Source organism: Chroicocephalus ridibundus, chromosome 6 (assembly GCF_963924245.1).
Source record: "Chroicocephalus ridibundus chromosome 6, bChrRid1.1, whole genome shotgun sequence".
Classification (NCBI taxonomy): domain Eukaryota; kingdom Metazoa; phylum Chordata; class Aves; order Charadriiformes; family Laridae; genus Chroicocephalus; species Chroicocephalus ridibundus.
This window is the reverse complement of record NC_086289.1, coordinates 39,171,748-39,184,980: the sequence shown is the minus strand read 5'-3', so window position 1 is coordinate 39,184,980 and position 13,233 is coordinate 39,171,748. Positions and strand designations below refer to the sequence as shown.

Below are 13,233 nucleotides of genomic sequence, written 5' to 3'. Positions count from 1 at the left end.
TTTCCCGCTCACTTGCTGTTGGGACTCTTCTAAAGCTCAGGTATCCATCAGAAACTGTTACAGGTACTCCTGCTTGCTGCAAAATCCAGCCATATGTAGACCGTATTTTGGTGGAGATGAAGCTTAGTAACGATTAGTGAGAACATAATGCCAGAAAACAGTGCCTTGTATGCATACTAATTTACGTCATTGTAGCAGTACTAGCATGTTGGGGTTTTTTTATTGTGAAGATGCAGAGCAATCCTACCTTTTCCTATTTTTTATGGGACAGGAGGAGGATTATGGATATTTTCTTACTTTATTGGCTGATTTATTGTAAGTAAGAAGCTTCATAAGGGTACAGTTCAAGGAAAAAAGAAAATAAGTATTGACTCAGCTCCTGATTTACAATTATTGCAACCAATTTTAAGAGGCAGCACAGAGGGAGGTAGCATTTGTTCCCAGTCCTCTCAGGAAGTCATGTAAGCACAGAATCGACTAATTAACGGAACATCTATTTCCGTGCCAAAGCAGCAATAGCTTCCATTCATATACGTGTTGACAGAATTTCAGGAGCAGAAACACCATTAATATATAGCAAAAAGTGCTGTATATAGACCTTTAACACCTCCTCTGAATATTCAGCAGAGCAAAAGGAGGCAACAAGGCTTACTCAAGGTAGCTGCAACTCCCAAATCCATTTGCCATTTTCAAAGAGCAGGAGTATTATGAGTCCAGACAACGTCAGTGCTGCAGCAAAACATAACACAGTCAAATACAAAGCACACTACTTTGGGGTGTCTTGTTTTGGTTGATTTTTTTTGTTGTTGTTGTTTTGGGGTTTGTTTGTTTTTGTTTTTGTTTTTTTTTTAATTTTATGATTGCTTCTAAAGAAGGAATCTAACTTCTATTTAGGGAAAATCGCTATAAGACCAAGTACTCTATGATCAGAATACAGTAAACAAAACGGAAGGTTAAAAACCACCACTATTGCATGCTGTTACAGCATCTAGAAAACAGTTGTTAATTGGTGCTTCTCCTTCAGGCTTTTCAGAGTCTGTAATATTGTACTGAAAATGTTTACTAAAAAGAAATGAAATATCTGGCAACAGCAACTGGCTGCTAGCCAACATGCCAGGATGCTGTTCTGGGGAAACGTGCTGGCATGCCTTACAGGGTTTACTGCCTAGCAGGCCTTCTTTTCTGGGCAGTTCCTTGGCAGAAATGGTTGAACAACATCTTATTTACTTTTTGTTATCAACGGTTACCTCTTTTAGAGCAACTGTACTCCTCTAAATGGGACAATATTGTAATAACCATTTTCAATAGTTCTTGAAAATGCATGGGGATTCACGGACTGCTTGTAAAAAGTATGTGAAAAGTGACTATGAAAAGCAAGTATACGGCCGCCCATGTACATGAACAGAAAATACAGAATTATGGGCCACTAGAAAATACTTCCACGTCCACAAAGCCAGTGATCTATTAAGATCAAATTTCTGCATTTTATCATCTTAAATGCATTGAGTACCACTATATATATGATATATTGCTGCTGCCAGCTATTTAATTATTGTTAAGTTAACAAATACAGTCCTTAAAATTCAGAACTTTTCTTCTTAACTCTGAACTGAAAAATTTCCTAGTACAACATAGCATAAGAAGTAAAAAAAAAGAGTTGGGACAAATAACGATGTAAAAAGTGTTTTCTTAGAACGGTCTGTCTGCATTAAGAAAAGAAACAGTACCAAGAATTATGATGTGAATAAGGGTTGCAGATTTTGTCATGTGAAAGGCTGGAGGTAGTCAGGATGGAAGATAAACACTTCTATCACATATTCTACTTGGAGCTCTCCTCTTAGGTTTAATTCTGAAAATCAAAGCAACAAGTGGAAACAGACATCTCTGGGGTGCCTAAACCTAAACACACCTAGAATTAAAGTGTGTTTGTTGCATGTAAGAGCAGCTGTAGTGGACCATGCAGGAGTTTCATCTTGCTAAGGGGCGTGTCATTAGCCATAGTTAGAAATGGGCTAGGTAAGGAAAAAAAATAAGGATAGGGAGTAAGAGTGTGATTTTGCCATTATCCATCTTCTAAGCATCTGAGAAACTTAAAGCCTTAAAATTTCTGCTCCACAAAAAGGACTCTTTGCATGCAGTACTTCCTTGCTGCTTTTTAACCTATCTACAATCATACTCAATACCACCTTGAAGGTACTGAGGGAGTCTTAGATCTAGAAGTACTTAACTTCAGCTTCAACTTAACTCCAACTTCAGTGTTGGATTCCTCTTTCCTCAGTCTCTGCATCACCCCAAAAGTATTCCTCTATGCCCAGAAACAGAAATATAAGCTTTCCCCCAAAATAGCACTAGAATTTGAAGTTAAATTGTACTGGTGAACCTATATAATGTTAAGAATTAGCTTGATACTGATTGCTTATGCAATGGTGTGATTTCTCTTTCTCAAGAAAAGAAAACTTAAATTTTCAACTCTTAAAACCAATTTCCAGCCTTCACATGGCATAGCTTGGCAGGGGCGGCAGGCAGATGCAGAAATCTGGAATGCATTTTTCTACCAGATGTTTCTGGGTCTTTCCTGGTCTTATCAGCGACCTTGTGGGGCACATTAGTGCTCTCTGATTTGGCAATGTAGTGGTCAATGCGGGAGCCTAATGCAGAGGCAGTTTTATTCCCTGGAATTCTTGCTTCACATAATGAAATGCTTTTCTGTACAAGGATACTCTTGTGATTTTTTTCTAAATTTCCTCCAGCAGCAGCACAAGACGTAACAATTTTATAACTGTAGTTTAAAACTACAATAAAGTCCATTTTATATATACACACACAACTTCTAATGCAAGACATTTCACTTGACTAAACAATCAATGTAAAATAACTTTGAGTATTTTACAATAGTTTTAGGTTTTGGCATTTGGGTTTTTTTGAGGACAGTCATTAAAATCCATACTCTGAGCATCACCATGTCTCATTCATTAGCAAGTGATATTTCCAGCCTCCTGCAAACTTCTGCAGCACAAAAAGGTAAAAATTAAAGCACATTCCAAAAGTGTGAATTGAATGTTCTAGAATTAGAATATAGTTGTTGACCCCATGAGACTTCTCACCTTGTGATTGTGAATATACTAGAAGCAGATCACTGCTTGCATGTTTTCCTTTCACAGATGTTCGTTTTACTCAAGAGGACTGTAAAACATACAGTCTTTATTTCCTGGTATTAAAAAAGCTAATTAAATAACCTCTGCGACTTCTGATAATTTTTATTTCAAAACAAACAAAGTTTTCTCCAGGGCAGGCATAACACTGCTCAACAGTAGAGACAAAATTGAATTTTACTGCCCCAAGGATCTTAACAAAATAACTATTTTTTTCTTATGCCCAAAGAAACAGCGTGTAGTTCTGAGATGACAGTGGACCTCCAGGCTCCATAGTCTTCAAGAAGCTCAGGGTTAGAACCTCCCACACAGGCTCAGCCCAGACTTCTCCATGGCAAATACTCACGCCCTCTGTATTCAACTTTGCAGCCTCTGCTGCCTCCTCAGTCCCAAAGTCCTGCCTGTTTGAGGTTCAGCTGGTCAAAGCAACGGCTGGCCTAGCATTTTTCAGTAAATCTCCATTTCTTAAACACAACAGGCTGTTTCCCTTTCTTCAGAAGAGGCACCCTTAAGAAGTCATGGAAAACTACACTTAAATTAAGAAAGCTAATTTGCTGCAATGCCTCCAGAACAAAGTGTATTCCTGCAGCTTGGAAATGAAGAGAATTACATAAATTGCACGCTAAAGCACAACTGAGCCATAGTAACCTGAAACAAAATGATGAAGAAATGCTCACTTCAGCAGCTACCGAAAATGATATACTAAAGTACTTGGATAAGGAGGCAGTGGAGCAGAAAGTCATTCGATTCCATTGGTACTTTTTAAGCTGCAGTGAGGACAACTGCCATTAGACCCAGGCTACAATACATGTCATTCAGGGACATCGGAAAACATAAAATAGCTGTACTTTTATGGAAAGCAGTGTCAAATAAAGTCTCTCTTCTTTTAGCACAGAAGCGCCCATTTCATCTAGAATTTTCTGGGCTTTATGTCCTGAGATGTTCAGGGTGCCAGCAACATCTGGGTCACCTGACATTTACTGAGTGAAATAAAAGATGGTTTATGTATAATTAACACATTCAAACTTCCTAGTTTCTGGCATTCACATGAGATTAATTATGTATAATATTTAGAGTGCTCAAATTTAAATGCTGAGCAGCTTTTGATTCTCATACTTAAGAGCACTAATGAATCAGACTTTCATCCCGTTTGGCTTCTAAGCAGATAGGAATTATGTAAGAATTAAAATGACCCACAATACTAAATCACAGACAGCAACAGGTGGGAAAGAGATTTAAGTCATCACAGTGTACCTCACTCTAGAAAATAACAGCAGCTCTGGCAATAAAATTTGTTTTAAAGTTCAGCTATATGAAACTTTTCCCTCATTCATTACACGAGGATATTTTACTGAAGTGCTGTCAAGCAACACAGAAAACACGTATTTTCACACTGTGTATTTATGACCCTAAGGCCAGTATTTTACACCTATTGCATGTTTACACATTCAAAAATAATACTGTAACTTAACTTTCCAGTTAAAATAACCTTGCAAACACTTCCAAGAAATCTACTTCTACAGTACTTTTATAAGTTAGCAAAAAGACAAAATAAACACATTGCACAGAGTGTCATGATCTCCCCATTCTGGAAGGCATTAGATTCTCCTTACAGAGCACCTGCAGCTGCCAGGCACTACCCCAGGCATCACGTTTAGGAAGCAGAAACACAGTAATATTATACTGACATACTGCTGGGTGGTCCTGCTGCAAAATGTTTACCATCTACAGAGAAATCGGCAAGATATACAGATTTTATCAATTTCCAAGTCAACACTCGTCTCTTTTCTTTTTCCTACTTAGATTTGAAAGATCTTTTCTGAAAGATGGAAATAGATTGGGTCTCTGTGCAATCTCTCTCTACTATACCCTGTGCTCGGCTCTAGTACACCTTGGTATTGACAAGCCAAGTGCCAGAAAAATAAACACTTAATCAAAAATACAACCACAGGAGATGTCACGTGAAAATCTTAAAAGCAAACAAGTTTACAAAAATAAAATCCTTCTTTATTTTTATTCAAATAAGCATCTTAAAAATCTCAGTCTCATTGTACATTTCAAGCATATTCCTTCAACATCCTTCTATTACTTAACAGCCTACCCAATCCAAAAGCTATATAAATTCCATCCTGTTCTGTTACGCACGATGATTTCTTGAATCCTAACCTTGGAGAACTCAGTGTACAACTAAAAGGTTTGACTTCTCACCCACCAATTCACAGCACCGAGACATTTCTCACTTAGAAAATCTAAGTTCATCTTTGCACCGCCTCTGATAGTAGGCAACTATCAGTACAAAGAACCTACAGTATGATGTTTCATGCATTTGAACTGATTAAAAGCTATATGCTGCATTTCACTATAGTATGTTACCTAGGTTGCCTAGATACTTTTAATATTACTACAAAAATTAAGTGGACAGTATGTATTTATACTTACATTTATTACACCAAACATGTCATTAATTCATAACAAAAGGTGAACCCTAGCAAAATAAGGACAGGAGAGAGGTAGAAATTAGTTTTAGAAGAAAAGATATACAGCGCTGGTTTTATTTTCACACCCTCTCCAGACAAGCCCCTTTACTATCACCACAGCTATTTACAGAATACTTCCTTCAATGGCTGTACCCTTTCCACAAGCTACTTTCCAGTAGAAGTAAAATTAAAATAAAATTAGCCCAGGTAAAAATACTTCTGAGTCTCTGAAGCAGTAACTTCTGCAAGGTACTTCAACACAGACAGTTCCCTTGCACGCACACTTCATGTTTTCATATGAAAATAAAACACTGAAAAGTAGGGTCCTTACGATAAAGCAATGGAAGTCTTAACCTGCTACTTACCCCAGGAATTATCTTTTTCAATTAGTAGGACATCTGAAGGTAACTTTTTGTTTGTGAAAAGGTAGAAGAAATACAGGCAAGAAAGATTTGGAAACAAAAAAAGAAGAACTTGGTATACAGACATTTTTCTTTGTAAATCACATAAGTGCCCTACTCCAGTCTGGCCACGTTCCTTCCTGCCTTTAAGGTTTAAGGAAAGTACAGAGAAGAAAAGAGTAGGGAAGAAAAGCAATATGCAGTAGAACTAATGCAAGCTAATGAATAATTGTTCCCATCTTATTTGTATTGGTCCCTACAGTCATCTTTCAATTTAAATGACCAAAAAGTGCAATATGTAAAGGAGTATTTCAAACGTGGAAAAAAAAAAAGAAGTTATTCACAGAATTCTAATTTATAAATTTCATGCACAGTTAATCTAAGTTAGAAACTATTTTCAAAATGAAAGATTTTCTGTTTACAGTTGAGAGAAATGCCAGCATAAACATAAAAGAAAATCGAAAAATAAATTGAAAGATCTCCACTTAAACTTTGTCAACATTTGCACAGGCCTGCCTATCTGCACTATTTTATGTGAGTAAATCTATGCCCAGTGACAAAATTTATCATAACTATAGAATTCATGCTAAAAATGCATTTCCATCTTTTTAGCAAAATTTAACCGCCCAAATCTGATATCAAGCTGCTGACCCAACAATATTCACACAGCAGGATAAAGGAATGAATTTAATCCCAAAGTAGTTCTTCTGTTCCAATTATCTTTCCATTACAAAAACTGTGAAGCATATCACCCTACATAAAGGGATTCCGAATTTGAGTAGAAAATTCAATGCATAGAAAAAGTATTTTTGTTTCACTGCTACTGATACTTAGCTCAACTGCAACCCCCTCTTACTTCTAAACCTTCAAGTGGATTTTTTTTAAAATCCCTACTTGTGGATTTTTTTTTTTAAATAAACTTAAACCCCAAACGTGTTCCTTTATGTTACCATCTCAGTCATATCTGCTTTAAGATAAACCACAGAACTACACAGTATAGCCCACCACACATGTGAGTAACCCTTAGGTCTTCAAAGAACAAAGACTGAGCATCACCAACAAAGTGGAGTTTTCTGCGTTCCCTCTTCACCAGTTAGACGTGAGCACTACACCAATATTATGACTGAGGAGTTACTTTGGGCAGATAAGCCTGTGTGTAAACAACAGCAACACCAGCATCCTAATTGCTATGCGACACGCAATAAGTTCAATGACACGCCGTACAGAGCTGTAGTAACTAATTTCACTTACCTTACAAGAACTGGTAGTGCAAAGGCTATTTCCAATATCCAGAAAAGGGAAACGAATCAAAATGATTTTATTCCTCAGTCATTTCAGAACCCCAAGAAGTTTTTGTGTTGTACTGTGGTTAAAAGCATTCTTTGAATATTATATATATAAAACTTATCTTATTCCCACTAAAGGGTAAGCAGGAGTCATATTTTAATCCATCATAAATGTTCTCCCTCCAGAAAGGGATGTGTAAAAAGCTCATGTAGTTATCCAAGGCTCTGTAATGCAACTCTTGTGAAAGGAACTTGGGAATTCAAGAGTCCCTGTTGACCGTTTGCTCCTTCTCCATCACTGGCTGAGAACGACACGATACATTAATTTTCTGCTCCAGTGCCTGCTGCTCTTTGTTAGACCACGTTAGGCAATACAGGGACAGATCTTCAACTGTGATAAACACGTTATGTCAGTTTAGCCCAAACAAGAGCCCAGATGCAGGTTCCCATGCTATCTTCAAAACCGCATTTTAAAATACTGAGGAAGGGTACATAATTTTTCCGTTACCTGCCCTTAAAATCCTGAATTGCTACAAACATTTTCTCTTAGTGGTATTTGAGGTCCTGGTCACCAACTGCACTGTGTTAGGTAGGACACTATCTCCAGGGGCTTGATATCAGTACAAGAGACACACAAATGACATACTCTGCAATCTTACTGCCCATTCCATGTTGTCCACTACATTTAGAGAATCACTTTGAATCTAGTACAAATATTTAGCAGGAAACTATTAGTTAGCAGACACATAACATCCACATGCCATGCACGCATAATGCCACCATTGTAACTAATGCACAGGCCAGAAGAAAACTTCTCTTGAACTAATCCTTTTCTTTGTGTCTTAATGGCCCAACCTCCTGCTAAATACAGTTCAACTTGAATAGTTTGCTCAGGGCCTTGCTCAGTTAGGCTTGAAAATCTCTAGGGGTGGAGCTTCCTCAACTTGTCTGGGCCCTTTTTTCCAGTGTTTAGCCACTCTTATGGAAAATTCCAGTATCTAATTGGAATTTCTCATCTAACCTCTGCCTGTTCTCAGGTGGGAAGAGGCTTGACCATCTCCTGTATACCGCACCACCAGGTGGTTGAAGACCTTTTATTCCATGAGGCACAGAAGAGGTGCTCACCGTGCATTATACTTTACTAATTGCCACCAAAACCCTCACAAAACCCAATCCAAAATGCCAATGGAATACAATATAATGGTCTAAGTGCCCTTCATATTCCAGCTGTTTTTCCTGCTTTTCTTAGTCTTTTATTTTTTCTTTGAAGAGCACTGTTCCTGTTTGACATTGAAGAAGGCCTAAGAATCATTTCTTTAAAGTGACTACCACATTGACAAAAGAGGGGAAAAAAATCAAATAAAATGCAAGAGGGATTACAAAAATCAATCGATAGTTAAATAATTCATTTACTGAAATGTCACAAAGTTTGCATCTTACAACTTTATTCACCTGGGTACCACAGACTCTAAATATAGTATTACACCTCTTTAAAGACTCTTGAGACACTTAGCTCCTGCATCTTAGAATGCAGCTTCATTTCCTTTCATATATTCCTCATTTTATATAGTTAAAAATATTTATAGATAAATAATACTGGTCTTCAAACGAAAAGCCCTAACTGATACTCAGTCCTGTCAGTAATCTATTTATATATAAACGTAGATGACTGTCATAACCACAAAATAAGTAACACCTGCTCTGTACCGAAAGAGGAATGGTAAGGGACATTTTATAGGTTATCTGGAAGGTTAGTAAGTCTAAAGCCATTAACCATGAAAGGAACTGGGATGCTCATGGATATTACTTCAAGCCTTTGCTGCTCGAGTCCCAACCTTCTGCCTGCTTCTGGCAAATCAGGTCACATAGCACAGAAAGAGGGACAGACTCAGATTAAATGCCAATACGTATCGGTGAAGGTATAAAGTAGATTGAAAATAAAAGTGTAAAACTCACTATCCTCATATATTCTGTCTAAAGCAATATGGGACTCCTGGAAAAAATGCTTTTCAGATCAAATACACAAAAGCAATTTTCAGGACCAGTAGAGAAAGACAATTTGAAGGTTGAGACTGCTCATGGAGAATGAACTACCCTTTTATTTCTCCTTTTATTTTTAACAAGACAATTCTGCCTAAAGTATGCCTTCTTGTCGCAGTCACCGCTATATGGCACAAACTGCTGCTCAGATAGACCCTGACCTCTTCAGGCTTTGGAGATCACTTTCCAAAAATCACAGAGCAATAATCTAACACGTCTGCCATACAATTTCCCATATTAGCATAGGAGATAATCCAATTTTCAGCATCTTTAGTTCCCAGCTAAACTGAAGATGACTCATAAAAGGTCACTGAAGTAACATGGAGTCAAGGTGACAAAATCATAAACTGAACTTACTGAATTGCTGAATGTCAATAATAATTGACATCGCATCTATCTCCTCTGAATTCCGCAATAGTGACGGTCTTTTTGTAGCAAGTCTTTATTTTCTTCTGTTCTGTGTTTAATTTGTTCTATTAATTTGACTGAGGTGTTGAAATGAAACATTTTCTTTCCCCATAATCATCGAAACCCGGAATATTTCAAAATACATTACTTGTGGATGTAAACAACACTAAATAAAACTTTCCTAGAAGATTAGAAGAAAAGCAGCAACCCAAAAATATGTAACACGTAACATACTTCAGAAAAAAAGGCAGAGTAGCAGCTTATAAGAAAAGCTGGTATTTTTCTTCGGAAGTGCAAAAAGGGAGATTACTATTTGTAACAATATAATCTGAAAGCTCAAGAAAATTCCTAAGCTATTCCTGATAGTTGCATGCTGTCATGGATGGAGTGATGCACTTCACTCATAAGAGAGAAGCAGCAATACACTTATTGACATAGAAGAGCAATTTAACAAAGTCTGATAGTAAATATGACAGGGGTTTAACAAGATTCGATGGCAAGGTACACCTGGTTATTTACTGCAGAGGGGACAATGTCAGACAAAACTCTCAGGGAGACCCTCCTGTTGAGTCGAGGTTTAGAGACAACCCCTTTGCTTTCTAAACTCCTTCTCAGGGAAGAGTCTCGGTGCAGCTGGATCCAATCCTAGTCCCAGACATGGTCAATGGTTTATGTCTAAAGGATTGTATGTGCACACTCACTCCAAAATATAATCTTAGTGAAGCTTCAAAGTTTAGCAAGCTATCAGCAAGTCACTTACTGAGGATCTGTTGTGGCAAGGAATCTCTCAGCCACAAGGAGTAACCTTGAGAGACGTTCCTACTAAAGGGCAGGGAGATGCTGAAATGCAGCCGCTGCCGTGCAGGAGAGCTCAACGAGCTCTTGGGCTGTTCACTATTTATGGGGTTAAAACGATTGACTTATGGTGATACCTGCATATCAACCACAGTACCAGCATTGTGGTTAGGTGGCATATTGATCAAGTTAGCCCTTGGCTATTGTGTTATCTGTCTCCCCCAAATCCACTTTGAGCAAGATGAAGCCATCACAACCAGACGCACCCATTATGACCACCACGGATGGTTACTGGTTATGGGAGATAAAGGTCAGGTTGGGGTGACGGGGGGAGCACACCGTCATTCGTGACAGCATATTAGCGTAGGCGTTTCCTTCAACAGTGAGACACTTTCTTTAAACCTCATGAAATTTGGATACAGAAAATTGATATAGTAGATACAGAAAACCTTGTCAGTGTTTTTAATATAATCCCATATACAGCTTTGCAGTTTCCTTATATCTTTTAGAGGAACAGCAAAGGGAAGACACCGTACTTTTATACTGACCCAGAGCTGCTGTGCAACTGCAATTAAACTCTGCTATCTTCTCTAAGAATTCATTTTAACCAATGTTAGAATTCATTTAACCAACAACATCCAAGGGACCACGACTATATTCAGAAAATTAACATGTCATCAAGTTAAGAATATTAGTTGCAGAGAAAGTAAATTTAACTATTGAAGTTGATCCTCTCTCTTACTTTATTCCCTAAAATGAGACACCGTCATTTAAAAACACAATTCCTCCATCTCACAGTCTTTAAAATAGATAATGTACATATTGGGTGACTGCTTTTCACTACTACATGCCAAGTTCAAGCAACCAGTTTGCACCAAAATACCAACATTTTCCAAATACCTTAAAATCAACATAGCTGAAATAAATATTATTCATATACGATGTGAAAAGGCAATCAAAAAATAAAGTTACAACCCACCCACATCTATCTCCAACTGTTTCCATCCATATAGTCCCCCAAGGAATTCTGTTCTCCTGAGTGCAGACCACTACAGTGATTGATTTTGGCTTTGTCCGATTGTTGTAATTATTCAAGTGACAATTTGATGGTGCATTGCTCTTAACAATCCCTTACTGGCCACAACTTCTACATAACAACGTTCTGATGACAAGAAGAGTAGGGAGAATAAAATGACGATTTTTAGCTGATAGGTTTCAAGATTTTTTAACGTAACATCCATTACGTTAATTCCATTTCAACATAATCCACACTAGTGATCAAAGTGTTTTTAACCTGTGTTTCCACTAAGCACGCTAGCTAGCCAAGTCAAGTTTCTTCTCCTAATTTATTCAGGGCCTTCAAAAAATTCACTTGTATAGCTGTATTCTTCCAGCTCTGCTGTATTTATATCAATATTTAGAAGAGGCAGCAAGGAACTGAAAAGCCAATGAAACTACAGACAGAGTTTTTGCCCCACCCCTACAGGGCAGCAAGAAAAGAACCACCCCAGAGGTGGAACTCTTAGGGGAGCAGGGAGATGAAGCTGCTGAGCAGACTCCTGCCTGAGGTTTCTCTCACTGAACAGGACGCGAGACAATCTTTGAGTCATGACAAGAAAAATTGTCTGCCATGGCAGGTAAGTGTGAGAAATGACAGAAGTGACTGTGACGTGGGGCAGGGTGGGACTTCGTGGTGGTTAATGGAGACTGATGGAAGAAACAGCAACAGTTTGCAGAAATACATGTTGGGGTACAGAGGCTTCAACCTAGCATCGCTGTGCCAGTGCCCTTTCTGGGTCAGATGAACACCTTCCTGACAGATGTCTGTCTACATTGGTTTATTTAAACCACTTTGGTGCTGCTGAAGACAGAAATAATCCTGTACTTATGCTAAGACAGATGGAAGTAGGAGGGGAGGACACTGGCTCATCCCACCCAGCTAAGTACTATCAAAATGACAGTGGATGCTATTAACATCCAAAGCAGACCCAAAGGTCAACACATGCAACTTCCAATTTTCTTTTCCTTGTGTTGTGTCAGACATCTGTAATTCTTCCACCTACAAATAAATAATATAAAACAACCTATACCCAAATGTTTGTAGCTGGGCAAGAGCTTTCCAATTAGCTAGTAACCTACTTTGATCCTGATGAAGGCCATATCCAGACAAGCACTCCTCTAAAATGAAGGCTTTAGAGCACCAATTCATCGAGAGATGGATCTATTAAAAAAAAAAAAAAACTTTCTGATTTTTTGACCTGAGGAACTGACTCTCAAAAAAAAAATCCCTGAGAAGAGACCCTGAAAAATAGAAAATTAAGGGATATCATTTGCAGGTACTCCAAAAATGACTTCTGCTGCAAGCTTATTTCCAGTTCTGCTCAGTATGGCCTGTTATAACAACATAAAATGTGCTCCTCCTTCAGTGCAAATTAGCAGTGCTTGACTCCTCACTCATCCCTCTCCTTGTTCCACGTAACCGGGGGCTGAAAGCCAGAGCTGAGGAATCAGAGCAAGGCATTTGATTAACTTACACAGATCATGACAGTTATTATTTCAAATACATCAGTTATTATTTCAAATATGTCCTATGGTCTCCCTTGTTGTTTGTGGTGTGTTTATCTGTACTGGATGGAGGATATGCTTTTTTTGTCTTGTTTTTTTTTACTCACGT

The 13,233-nt window shown here is 38.0% G+C and overlaps 1 protein-coding gene across 20 annotated transcripts in view; it reads right to left on the bottom strand.

The window, feature by feature from the left end:
- The window catches only part of PCDH15 (protocadherin related 15), an 811,115-nt gene that overhangs the window by 630,477 nt on the left and 167,405 nt on the right, over positions 1–13,233 (bottom strand). The gene's annotated exons all lie outside the window — the stretch shown is intronic.